At 45.1% G+C, this 10,397-nt stretch overlaps 1 protein-coding gene across 15 annotated transcripts in view; it reads right to left on the bottom strand.

The window, feature by feature from the left end:
* Nucleotides 1-10,397, bottom strand: part of MTMR3 (myotubularin related protein 3) — a 233,500-nt gene that overhangs the window by 66,565 nt on the left and 156,538 nt on the right. The gene's annotated exons all lie outside the window — the stretch shown is intronic.

The raw sequence follows: 10,397 nt of genomic DNA, 5'->3' as shown, positions 1-10,397 counted from the left end.
ATGGGGCTCGGGCAGGGGGTTGGGGTGCAGGAGGGGTGTGGGATGCGGCGGGGGCTCAGGGCAGGGAGTTGGGGTGCGGGGTACAGGAGGGGTTCAGGCTCCGGCTTGGCGCCGTTTACCTAGAGCGGCTCTGGGGTGGCAGCGGCACACCGGGGCCAGGGCAGGCTCCCTGCATGCCTGCCCCGGCCCTGGCCCTGCACCACACCACTCCAGGAAGCAGCCAGCACCACGTCCCTGCACAGCAGCTGGGGGAGGGGAAGGGGGCACAGGGCTCCACATGTTTCCCTCGCCTGTGGGTACCTCCCCCGAAGCGCCCATTGGCCACGGTAACCTATTCCTGGCCATCAGGAGCTTTGGGGGAGGTACCCACAGGCAAGAGCAGCATGCGGAGCTCTCTGCCGCCCCAGAGGCTGCAGGGACGTAGTGTGGCCGCTTCCTGGAGCGGCGTGGCACCACGGGGGTAGCAATCAAGCGGGCCGGATCCAAAGCCCCGAGGGGCCGGATCTGGCCTGCAGGCCGTAGTTTGCCCACCCCTGCCCTAGAATAACAAGGATACCAAGGCCATCATTGAGATGTATTGGAGGAGGCAAATGCAAAATGTCTGTCCACCTTTCACTACATTTTCATTAATACTAACATTCAGCAAATTCACCTAATTTTCCTCTAAGCCTCTTTTCTAAATACGTACAATGGAAGTGTATAATTAGTTATAACTGATTCTCAACTGGAAGACTTATGGAGATACTTACTGTCATAACTAAAAGAAAAAGAAATCAACATATAACTAACAAGCAGTTATTTAAAAAAAAATAAATTTAGGATATTCCCCCTCCCAAAAATGTATTGGTTTTGGGAGAAGACTGATGATATCTAGCCTACTGTGACTACATTAAGCTCTGCAAGCCTAGGACTGTTTTGCAAGGTGGACAACACACAAGCATCACTCCAAGCGAAGGCTACAGAGAATCCCTATCATTTCCAAATGAACCAAAAGGAAACTTTACCTAGGTTCCATCTTGGAGAGTGTAGCAGGGCAGTCACCCCACTCTGGTTTGGAAGGGGTTAAAAACAACCCTGGGTAAGGGCTGCCCTGGGGAGCCAATCAGGAGCAGGCTTGAGGCAGCCAATAAGGACGGGGCTGGGCAGTATAAGGGCTAAAGGCGGAGTTGAGTCAGTCTCACTCCAGTCTGGGAGTGGGAAGGACCTAGCTCCTTGGGCTTGGGCTTGGGCTTGGGCTTGGGCTTGGGCTTGGGCTTGGGCTTGGGCTTGGGCTTGGGCTTGGGCTTGGGCTTGGGCTTGGGCTTGGGCTTGGGCTTGGGCTTGGGCTTGGGCTTGGGCTTGGGCTTGGGCTTGGGGCTACAGCCCGGGGAGAGGCAGAGGCAGCTGGTCCAACCCCCTTGCCAATGATGAGTGGCCATTACAGACTGCAGTTTGCCCCAGGGAAAGGGGGCTAGAGAATGACTGGCAGTAGCCACTCAGGCAAGGTGGGCATAGGGGGAGGGGGTTCCCCTGGGAAGGGAGACCCAGAGTGTGGGGGCACTGCTGTGAGCAGCACCTCAGGGTAAGGGGCACCGGGGACTGGGAGGGACATGGGGCCTGAGGCAGGTGAGACACAGGCCAGTAGAGGGTGCTCTGAGGCTGGAATTGAGCTAATTCCTGGACTGACCAGAAGGAGACGCTGTGGCGGTGAGTCAGCGATCTGCTACAGAGAGGTAACGACTCCAGCATCACTTTCAATAGAACTTCATTTGCACTGGTTTCAGAGTAACAGCTGTGTTAGTCTGTATTCGCAAAAAGAAAAGGAGTACTTGTGGCACCTTAGAGACTAACCAATTTATTTGAGTATAAGCTTTCGTGAGCTACAGCTCACTTCATCGGATGCATACTGTGGAAAGTTTAGAAGATCTTTTTATATACACAAAGCATGTGTGTGTAAGCATGCACTAACCCTCTGAGTTTGTTGTATTTCATATGAAGAGAAGAAATAAGTTATAAAGTCCTTATTACCAATACAGAGAGCAGAACGGGATCAATTCTGACATATAAAGTAAAGCCTAGCAACCTTGTGGTTCTGCAGGTTTCTTATTATGACAGACATTACAATTTTGGTCTTTTCTAACCCAGCAGTAGAAAATTAGTAAATGAAATCAAACCGGTTGGCAGTCTTCATCATATTTATCTCTTAGCCCTGAACTTTAACTTTTCTAGCTTTCTCTTTTGGAGCAGTGATCACATCACTCAATATGTGGCATGCTCCTTCAGCACAGAGGGCAGATATAATTATCAGCTGTCTTGAGGAAAGTGGCCTTGAGAAAGCTTTCACATGCAGAAGGACTGACTGGATAACAGATGAGAATTTTTTAGCTAGATACCCCCATCAGTATTTTAAAAGTCCTGCCACAGGCCCAACGTGTAGACTGGTAATTGTGCTTTAGAGCAACCAATAAAACTACAGGTTTCAGAGTAGCAGCTGTGTTAGTCGGTATCTGCAAAAAGAAAAGGAGTACTTATGGCACCTTAGACTTGGTCTCTAGGGTGCCACAAGTACTTATTTTCTTTTAATAAAACTTCAGTAACTTTAGTGGCAGGAGCCTCGATTGGAGAATGGAAACATTTTTATTTTGGTTGATTCTTTCTTGTTTTTAACTCATCAACGTGATATAAAATTGGTGATTCTCTATTCTCCCTCTTAAATGAAATCTTTAGCCTTAAAATTTTCTGTTTTCTCTGAAAGTGTTGACATGGTGAAAATAATCAGTATCTTCCTAAATATCTCCTTCTCCATGATTCTGAGAAATTGGGTTAATATAAATTTAATATAGCCTGGCTTAAATCAAATTAAGAGTGTCCACACGGGATTTAGCATTAGTTTAACAATCAGTTTAAAATCACACCTGCAACTAAACTGGTACAACTCTGAATATAGACTAGACCTTATACTACAAATTCTGCAGTATATTTGTATACTACTTCCTTTTCCCTTCTCATCTTTGTAGAAAGATGATCACTTCTCAACCCAAAATAATACTAAGAAATAGGATGAGAAAAAGATATAAATGACCTTCAAGTTAGTGTTCCTTAAACATACCACCTTTCCTGTACTGGATAGGATCTTGCCATGAAGTTCCTCACCCTTCGGCACTGTCATATGACAAACTACCCATGGTAATGCCTAGCTTGAAAACAGCTCATATATTATATTGTGATGTAGGTCCCATCTATAGAACCTGATGCAGACTCTATTTCACACAGCTACTTGAAATGTTGGCTACTGTTGGTTAGAAATTGTGTGCAGTGCAATACTGTTAAACATTCAATTTTTTTCCTGGAGTGAATGTTCATTCGGTTGGTCACACAGTAAGTGCCTACCATATTACTGTGTTTAAATGCAGCCTCAGAGGTGACTGCATTTCAGTAATGGGTTCAAGAGATCCTGACACATCTATCTATCTATATATATATGGAACAGTTTGACTCGTTTGGGACCTCTGAACAAATGGTGCCACAAAAGGTATTTATGGTGGCAACAAACATTTAAGGAAACATCAGTCCCTGATTTATTAATGATGTATTCTTTATTAATGAAACTTCCCTTAGGGGACGATCTATTAATGGAGATTCTCTGTATCCAAGTAAGGAAGAGAGAATGGAACCTGATAAAATACAGGTAGGATCTGATGAGAAAGTTAAATGAAAGTCTCATTCAATTACATCACATAATGGCAGACAGCTAAAAAGTGACTATTTTTTTAAGTGCTTGTATACAAATCCTAGAAGTCTAAATACTACTCAAGATAGTTAAGTCCCAAGCAGATTGCAAAGAGATACAAAAGGATCTCACTAAACTGTGACTGGGCAACAAAATGGCAGATGACATTCAATGTTGATAAATGCAAAGTAATTCACACTGGAAAACATAATCCCAACTGTACATATAAAACAAGGGGTCTAGATTAGCGGTTACCACTCAAGAAAGATCTTGGAGTCACTGTGGAAAGTTCTCTGAAAACATCCACTCAATGTGCAGAGGCAGTCAAAAAAGCGAACAGACTGTTTGGAATCATTAAAGGGATAGATAATGAGACAAAATATCATATTGCTGCTATATAAATCCATGATACGCCCACATTTTGAATACTGCATGCAGATGTGGTCATCCCATTTCAAAAAAGATATATTGGAAAAGGTACAGAAAAGGGCAACAAAAATGACCAGGGGTATGGAACGGCTTCCATATGAGGAGAGATTAATAAGGCTGGGACTTCTCATCTTGGAAAAGAGATGACTAAGTGGGGGGCGATATGATTCAGGTCTAGAAAATCATGACTGGTGTGGAGAATAAATAAGGAAGTGTTATTTACTCCGCCTCATAACACAAGAACTAGGGGTCACCAAATGAAATTAACAGGCAGTAGGTTAAAACAAACAGGAAGCATTTCTTCACACAACACACAGTCAATCTCTGGAACTCTTTGCCAGAGGATGTTGTGAAGGCAAAGACTGTAACGGTTCAAAAAAGAACTAGATAAGCTCATGGAGGATAGGTCCATAAATGGCTATTAGCCAGGATGGGCAGGGATGTAAAACCATGCTCTGCATTGTTCCTAGCCATAGTTTTCCAGAAGCTGGGAATGGGTGACGGGATGGATCACTTGATGATTACCTGTTCTGTTCACTCCCTCTGAAGCACCTGGTATTGACCATTGTTGGAAGACAGGATAGTGGGCTAGATGGACCATTGATCTGAATCAGTATAGCCATTCTTATGTATTGCCAGCTGGAGAGTTTTCAAATCCAGAGAGTTTTCAAATCCAAAGATTTCCATATAATTTTCCTGGTTTCAATATACTTTTATGTTTCATATGAACTACTCAGCTTTCTTAACTGACAAAGTCTGTAGTTATGATCTGGTGACGCTTCACAGAGCGAGCAATATTTCAGTCACCACTTACATAACATTGCTCCCTGTGGAGAATATATAGCCAAGCTGTTCCCAACAGAAAATATGAATGAAGCCATCTAGCCTAAAAACTTAAGATTCTTGTGGGAAAGAACTTTCTTCTATTGCATCAGTTTGTACAGTGTCAAAACCTTTCCCGCTAGCACGGATACTCTTCTTAGTGAGCCTACAATTGTTTTCCTACCTCTAAAAAAGAAAAGGAGTACTTGTGGCACCTTAGACTAACAAATTTATTTGAGCATAAGCTTTTGTGAGCTACAGCTCAGTTCATCGGATGCATTCAGTGGAAAGTACAGTGGGGAGATTTATATACATAGAGAACATGAAACAATGGGCGTTACCATACACAATGTAACAAGAGTGATCAGGTAAGGTGAGCTATAACCAGGAGGAGAGCAGGGGGGGAGGGACCTTTTGTAGTGATAATCAAGGTGGGCCATTTCCAGCAGTTGACAAGAGCATCTGAGGAACAGTGGGGGTGGGGGAAATAAACAGGGAGAAATAATTTTACTTTGTGTAATGACCCATCCACTCCCAGTCTCTATTCAAGCCTAAGTTAATTGTATCCAGTTTGCAAATTGATTCCAATTCAGCATCTCTCGTTGGAGTCTGTTTTTGAAGTTTTTTTGTTGAAGAATTGCAACTTTTAGGTCTGTAATCGCGTGACCAGAGAGATTGAAGTGTTCTCTGACTGGTTTTTGAATGTTATAATTCTTGATGTCTGATTTGTGTCCATTTATTCTTTTATGTAGAGACTGTCCAGTTTGACCAACGTACATGGCAGAAGGGCATTGCTGGCACATGATGGCATATATCACATTGGTAGATGTGCAGGTGAACGAGCCTCTGATAGTGTGGCTAATGTGATTAGGCCCTATGATGTCCCCTGAATAGATATGTGGACACAGTTGGCAACGGGCTTTGTTGCAAGAATAGGTTCCTGGGTTAGTGGTTCTGTTGTGTGGTGTGTGGTTGCTGGTGTGTATTTGCTTCAGGCTGGGGGGCTGTCTGTAAGCAAGGACTGGCCTGTGTCCCAAGATCTGTGTGAGATATGGAGTGAGAAGAAAAAATCTTAGTAATTAATGGAGTTCCTTCTCTACACAGAGGCTACCCCAAATCCAAAGTAGAGGAGGAGGATGGAGCACCCACAGGGCCAATCATCTCAAAGAAAAACAGTTACCGCACAGGTGAATAACCTCCTCCCCTTCTTACGCTGCTTTTAAGTCACCTGGAGTAGATCTCAAGGAGGTAGGGACTTTGAATCCGGTAGGAATGCAGTAGATAATACAGCTCTGCCCAATCATGTATCAGAGGGCCTTGAGTAAGGGCATAATGCTTAACAAATGTGTGTTCAGAAGTCCAAGTGGCCACTTCACAGATGTCAGCCAGAGGAACTTTGTGTAGAAAAGCCACGGAGTTAGCTACAGATCTAGTGGAATGAATTCTGATGTCACCTGGAGGAGTAACCTTTATCTGATAGCACAGTCGGATACACTCAGATCCAGCTGGAAAGTCTCTGGGTAGAAATAGGTGTCCCTTTGGATCACTCTGCAATGGAGACAGTCTGGAAGAGTTTCTAAAGGGCCTGGTCCTATCCAAATAGGACAAAGCTCTGCATACATCTAATGTATGCATTGTGGATTCAAAAGAGTTTGCATGTGGTTTAGGAGAAAAGGTTGGTAGGTGTATCAGGTCATTGACGTGGAATGACGAATGCACCTTTGGAAGAAATTTGGGGTGTAATTGGAGGGTAACCTTGTCATTAAAAAACAGTGTGTATGGTGGTCCGCCACGAGAGCTTCTATTTCTCCTGCGCATCTGGCAGAGGTGATTGCCACTAAGTGCTGTTTTCATAGAGAGGTGTAAGAGGGAGAAAGTGGCTAGGGGCTCAAATGTTTGAGTTAAGCAGATTAATACTAAGTGAAGGTCCCATGGAGGGGTAGGAGCTTTGATGTCCAGATATAGTGATTGGAGCCCTTTTGAGAAAACACTTGGTGATTGGATGAGCAAAACAGAGGTATTATCAATCTTGTCATGACAAGTTGTAATAGCAGCTAAGTGGACTCTGATGGAGATGAAAGTGAGGCCAAATTATTTAAGGCCTAATAGGTAGTCAAGTATGAACAGAAGAGGTGCAGGAGTAGGAGGAATTTGTTTAGTTGAGCACCATTGTGTGAATCACTTCCACTTTCAGAGATAGGTGATGCAAATAGATTGTGTTCTGCTATATACGAGTACTCTCTGAATATGCTCAGACCATGCTAGTTTGTTCTGGGAGAACCATGTAGGAACCAAGCTTTGAGGTGAAGCATGGACAGGCTGGGATGAAGAAATCGGCCATGTTCCTGAGATAGGAGGTTCGGAGTGAGGGGCAACAAAATTGGTGGGCAAATTGACATTCTGGCGAGGAACAGAAACCATGGTTCTCTCGGCCATGACGGGGCGATCTGAATTGCTGTGGCACAATCTGTATCTTTGTCAGAACTCTGGAGGACTGGTATCGGGGGGCAGGGGAGAGGGAATGCATACAGTAAGTCCTGATCCCATGAGATCATGAATGTTTGCCCAGTCCCACTCTGGAGCAAAAGTCAGGACATTTCTTGCTCTTTGAAGTTGCAAAGAGGACTAGGGTTGGATAGCCCCAAATGCAGAGTGTTGCAGATCGTCTTGTTTATCTCCCATTCGTGATTCCAGGGAAAGCGTCCACTTAATTTGTCCATGGTGGTATTCAGGGCCCCAGGTAGATAGGTGGATGATATCCAGATGTTGTTCCCAAGGCACCAATTCCAGAGCTTCATAGCTTCTGTGCTAATCGAGTGAGAGCAAGCTCCTCCCTCTCTATTTACATAGAACATGCAGGTGATGTTATCTGTCATTATCCAAACATGTTGGCTCCAAATCAATGGGAGGAAGTGACAGCAAGCGTTGCGTATGGCTTGAAGCTCTAGGACATTTATGTGTAGGGAGGTTTCAGTTGAAGACCATAGCCTCTGGGCTATGTGGTGGGACATGTGTGCATCCCACCCTGTAAGGGATGAACTGGTAGTCATTATGAGGGATGGCGCATCCTGGAGAAAAGGGACTCCTGAGCAGAGGTTGGAGGGAATGGTCCACCACAGAGTCTTTGACTCTGAAAGGTATGGCTAGAGGCTTGTTTAGAGCATGTACATTCAGTCTGTAAACCGTGGCCAACCAAGCTTGGAAGCACCTCATGTATAGTCATGCATTTTTGACCGTAAAAATGCACGAGGCCATGTGACCTAAGAGTTGTAGACAGTCTTGAGCAGTGACCTGAGGACTGTTGTGAAGTTTCGTGGCCAGGAGTTTTATGGTGTTGGAACATAGAATCATAGAATCATAGAATATCAGGGTTGGAAGGGACCCCTGAAGGTCATCTAGTCCAACCCCCTGCTCGAAGCAGGACCAATTCCCAGTTAAATCATCCCAGCCAGGGCTTTGTCAAGCCTGACCTTAAAAACTTCCAAGGAAGGAGATTCCACCACCTCCCTAGGCAACGCATTCCAGTGTTTCACCACCCTCTTAGTGAAAAAGTTTTTCCTAATATCCAATCTAAACCTCCCCCACTGCAACTTGAGACCATTACTCCTCGTTCTGTCATCTGCTACCATTGAGAACAGTCTAGAGCCATCCTCTTTGGAACCCCCTTTCAGGTAGTTGAAAGCAGCTATCAAATCCCCCCTCATTCTTCTCTTCTGCAGGCTAAACAATCCCAGCTCCCTCAGCCTCTCCTCATAAGTCATGTGTTCTAGACCCCTAATCATTTTTGTTGCCCTTCGCTGGACTCTCTCCAATTTATCCACATCCTTCTTGTAGTGTGGGGCCCAAAACTGGACACAGTACTCCAGATGAGGCCTCACCAATGTCGAATAGAGGGGGACGATCACGTCCCTCGATCTGCTCGCTATGCCCCTACGTGTACATCCCAAAATGCCATTGGCCTTCTTGGCAACAAGGGCACACTGCTGACTCATATCCAGCTTCTCGTCCACTGTCACCCCTAGGTCCTTTTCCGCAGAACTGCTGCCTAGCCATTCGGTCCCTAGTCTGTAGCGGTGCTACAGTTGGGTGGGAGAGATGCTATTCCCGTCCAGGAATTGAGGTGTGCGCCTATGAACGCCAGGTGCTGGGTACGAGAAGCTGGATTTGTTTTTATTTATTTGTAGGCCGAGGGACAAAGTAAGCAATGGCAAGCTGTGTGAATCAAAGAGCTTCATTGAGCGTTGAGGCTTTGAGGAGACAATCATTGAAATAAGGAAATATCATGACCCCTTGTTTCCTGAGGTAGGCGGTTACTACAGCTAGGAGTTTGGAAAAAACAAGGGGGGCGATGGATAGGCCAAAGGGTAGGACCCTGTATTGAAAGTGTGTCAAGCCAAGGGTAAAACGAAGGAAACATCTGTGGGCTGGATGTATAGTCACATGAAAATAGGCGTCCGAAAACCAATAGCTCTGCTCCAGTGCTGGGATTATGGTAGTGAGGGTCACCATTTTGAACTCTTGCTTCTAGATAAAACTGTTGAGCCACCTGAGGTTTAGGATCGGTCGCCATCCCGCAGACTTCTTTTCTGTTAAGAAATAATGGGAATAGAAACCCTTCCCTCTGTGTTGTTCAGGGACCCCTCTCACAAGCAACTGTTCCTCCAAGAAGTACAAGTGGAAGTCGTGCCTGAAGAGGGATTGGGGGTGGGGTAGGAGGCAAGGATAGGAAAGGGATGAAATAGACAATTATGACTACCTCTATAACCCACTTGTCCGTGGTAATGTTCTGCCATTGATGGAAGAATGGTCGTAGGCGGTGTCCAAAAATAGGGGCAGGCAGTGTAAATGCTGAAGTGGGAACATTGTTTTCTACACCCTCAACGAAGGCTTCAAATTTGCTTATTAGTCAGAGGGCGTTGAGATGCTGCCGATGAGTTGGGACGGCGGTGCTGGTGACTGGGTCTCTGGCATTGCTGTTGCTCATATGATCTATGGAATTGCTGGGTGTATGTGGGGTAGCGTGGACGCTGGTAAGGTTGAGATCTATATTGCCTTCTGGTCATAGGGGTTTGAATTCCTAGGGACCGGAGAGTTGCCCTTGAGTCCCTCATTGAATGAAGTTTGTCGTGGAGGCAAAGTTTGTCGCCATCGAAGGGAAGATCTTCAATGGTACTCTAGACCTCTCAAGGAAAGGAAGAGCAGCAGAGCCATGAACCTCAGGGCATCACTACTGCTGTAGCAGTGGATCTTGCTGCAGTATTGGCTGCATCAAGAGTCGCTTGAAGAGTTGTACGGGAGATGATTTGTCCCTCCAAAACTAGGGCTGTAAATTATTTTTCTTCCGGAATGTCATCAATAAAGTCCATGAATTTATTGTAATTTTTGTGGTCATATTTTTGCCAGAACTGTATAATTAGCAATGTGAAATTGTAACGTG

Source organism: Eretmochelys imbricata, chromosome 15 (genome assembly GCF_965152235.1).
Source record: "Eretmochelys imbricata isolate rEreImb1 chromosome 15, rEreImb1.hap1, whole genome shotgun sequence".
Lineage (NCBI taxonomy): Eukaryota > Metazoa > Chordata > Testudines > Cheloniidae > Eretmochelys > Eretmochelys imbricata.
This window is presented reverse-complemented; position numbering and strand designations above follow the sequence as displayed.